General features: G+C 45.6%; 3 non-coding genes and 7 pseudogenes across 3 annotated transcripts; all 10 read right to left on the minus strand.

Annotated features, from left to right (window-relative positions):
• Nucleotides 1-30: 30 nt before the first annotated feature.
• LOC132880110 (5S ribosomal RNA) lies at nt 31-149 on the minus strand (annotated as a pseudogene).
• Nucleotides 150-353: 204 nt separating this feature from the next.
• LOC132877536 (5S ribosomal RNA) lies at nt 354-472 on the minus strand. Its single transcript, XR_009653212.1, has one exon. It is a non-coding gene; the product is annotated as a 5S ribosomal RNA (ribosomal RNA).
• A 122-nt stretch (nt 473-594) lies between these two features.
• On the minus strand, nt 595-713 carry LOC132878635 (5S ribosomal RNA; annotated as a pseudogene).
• A 117-nt stretch (nt 714-830) lies between these two features.
• Nucleotides 831-949, minus strand: LOC132879791 (5S ribosomal RNA; annotated as a pseudogene).
• A 112-nt stretch (nt 950-1,061) lies between these two features.
• LOC132878526 (5S ribosomal RNA) lies at nt 1,062-1,180 on the minus strand (annotated as a pseudogene).
• Nucleotides 1,181-1,297: 117 nt separating this feature from the next.
• LOC132881111 (5S ribosomal RNA) lies at nt 1,298-1,416 on the minus strand (annotated as a pseudogene).
• A 149-nt stretch (nt 1,417-1,565) lies between these two features.
• Nucleotides 1,566-1,684, minus strand: LOC132877537 (5S ribosomal RNA). Its single transcript, XR_009653213.1, has one exon. It is a non-coding gene; the product is annotated as a 5S ribosomal RNA (ribosomal RNA).
• A 122-nt stretch (nt 1,685-1,806) lies between these two features.
• On the minus strand, nt 1,807-1,925 carry LOC132878292 (5S ribosomal RNA; annotated as a pseudogene).
• Nucleotides 1,926-2,047: 122 nt separating this feature from the next.
• Nucleotides 2,048-2,166, minus strand: LOC132877874 (5S ribosomal RNA). Its single transcript, XR_009653536.1, has one exon. It is a non-coding gene; the product is annotated as a 5S ribosomal RNA (ribosomal RNA).
• A 117-nt stretch (nt 2,167-2,283) lies between these two features.
• On the minus strand, nt 2,284-2,402 carry LOC132879792 (5S ribosomal RNA; annotated as a pseudogene).
• Nucleotides 2,403-2,500: the final 98 nt, after the last annotated feature.

Genomic DNA, 2,500 nt, shown 5'->3' on the forward strand with positions numbered 1-2,500 from the left:
AACAGATTTCTGCAAGAAGACAAAATAAAATGCTTACAGTACCTGGTATTACTAGGCAGTCTCCCACTCAAGTACTAAACAGGCCCAACTCTGTTTAGTTTCTGAGATCTGACAGGATCAGGCGTTGTCAGAGTGGTTTGGACGTAAACAACAGTCTGGAAATGTGCGCCTTGCCTTGCCTTGCCTTGCCTTGCCTTGCCTTGCCTTGCCTTGCCTTGCCTTGCCTTGCCTTGCCTTGCCTTGCCTTGCCTTGCCTTGCCTTGCCTTGCCTTGCCTTGCGCCCAGAAGGAAAATTCTTGCCTTGCGAGCAGAAGGAAAATTCAAACAGATTTCTGCAAGAAGACAAAATAAAATGCTTACAGTACCTGGTATTCCTAGGCAGTCTCCCACTCAAGTACTAACCAGGCCCAACTCTGTTTAGCTTCTGAGATCAGACGGGATCAGGCGTTGTCAGAGTGGTTTGGCCATAAGCAACAGTTAGTTGGAAATGTGCCGTTTTTCTTGCCTTGCCTTGCCTTGCGCCCAGAAGGAAAATTCTTGCCTTGCGAGCAGAAGGAAAATTCAAACAGATTTCTGCAAGAAGACAAAATAAAATGCTCACAGTACCTGGTATTCCTAGGCAGTCTCCCACTCAAGTACTAACCAGGCCCAACTCTGTTTAGCTTCTGAGATCAGACAGGATCAGGCGTTGTCAGAGTGGTTTGGCCATAAGCAACAGTTAGTTGGAAATGTGCCGTTTTTCTTGCCTTGCCTTGCGACCAGAAGGAAAATTCTTGCCTTGCGAGCAGAAGGAAAATTCAAACAGATTTCTGCAAGAAGACAAAATAAAATGCTTACAGTACCTGGTATTACTAGGCAGTCTCCCACTCAAGTACTAAACAGGCCCAACTCTGTTTAGTTTCTGAGATCTGACAGGATCAGGCGTTGTCAGAGTGGTTTGGCCGTAAGCAACAGCTTGTTGGAAATGTGCCATTTTTCTTGCCTTGCGATCAGAAGGAAAATTCTTGCCTTGCGACCAGAAGGAAAATTCAAACAGATTTCTGCAAGAAGACAAAATAAAATGCTTACAGTACCTGGTATTCCTAGGCAGTCTCCCACTCAAGTACTAACCAGGCCCAACTCTGTTTAGCTTCTGACATCAGACGGGATCAGGCGTTGTCAGAGTGGTTTGGCCATAAGCAACAGTTAGTTGGAAATGTGCCGTTTTTCTTGCCTTGCCTTGCGCCCAGAAGGAAAATTCTTGCCTTGCGAGCAGAAGGAAAATTCAAACAGATTTCTGCAAGGAGACAAAATAAAATGCTTACAGTACCTGGTATTCCTAGGCAGTCTCACACTCAAGTACTAACCAGGCCCAACTCTGTTTAGCTTCTCAGATCAGACAGGATCAGGCATTGTCAGAGTGGTTTGGACGTAAACAACAGTCTGGAAATGTGTGCCTTGCCTTGCCTTGCCTTGCCTTGCCTTGCCTTGCCTTGCTTTGCCTTGCCTTGCGCCCAGAAGGAAAATTCTTGCCTTGCGAGCAGAAGGAAAATTCAAACAGATTTCTGCTAGAAGACAAAATAAAATGCTTACAGTACCTGGTATTCCTAGGCAGTCTCCCACTCAAGTACTAACCAGGCCCAACTCTGTTTAGCTTCTGAGATCAGACGGGATCAGGCGTTGTCAGAGTGGTTTGGCCATAAGCAACAGTTAGTTGGAAATGTGCCGTTTTTCTTGCCTTGCCTTGCCTTGCGACCAGAAGGAAAATTCTTGCCTTGCGAGCAGAAGGAAAATTCAAACAGATTTCTGCAAGAAGACAAAATAAAATGCTTACAGTACCTGGTATTCCTAGGCAGTCTCCCACTCAAGTACTAACCAGGCCTAACTCTGTTTAGCTTCTGAGATCAGACGGGATCAGGCGTTGTCAGAGTGGTTTGGCCATAAGCAACAGTGAGTTGGAAATGTGCCGTTTTTCTTGCCTTGCCTTGCCTTGCGCCCAGAAGGAAAATTCTTGCCTTGCGAGCAGAAGGAAAATTCAAACAGATTTCTGCTAGAAGACAAAATAAAATGCTTACAGTACCTGGTATTCCTAGGCAGTCTCCCACTCAAGTACTATCCAGGCCCAACTCTGTTTAGCTTCTGAGATCAGACGGGATCAGGCGTTGTCAGAGTGGTTTGGCCATAAGCAGCAGTTAGTTGGAAATGTGCCGTTTTTCTTGCCTTGCCTTGCGACCAGAAGGAAAATTCTTGCCTTGCGAGCAGAAGGAAAATTCAAACAGATTTCTGCAAGAAGACAAAATAAAATGCTTACAGTACCTGGTATTACTAGGCAGTCTCCCACTCAAGTACTAAACAGGCCCAACTCTGTTTAGTTTCTGAGATCTGACAGGATCAGGCGTTGTCAGAGTGGTTTGGCCGTAAGCAACAGCTTGTTGGAAATGTGCCATTTTTCTTGCCTTGCGCCCAGAAGGAAAATTCTTGCCTTGCGACCAGAAGGAAAATTCAAACAGATTTCTGCTAG

The sequence above is a fragment of the Neoarius graeffei genome (assembly GCF_027579695.1).
Source record: "Neoarius graeffei isolate fNeoGra1 chromosome 18 unlocalized genomic scaffold, fNeoGra1.pri SUPER_18_unloc_1, whole genome shotgun sequence".
In the NCBI taxonomy this organism is placed as follows: Eukaryota; Metazoa; Chordata; class Actinopteri; order Siluriformes; family Ariidae; genus Neoarius; species Neoarius graeffei.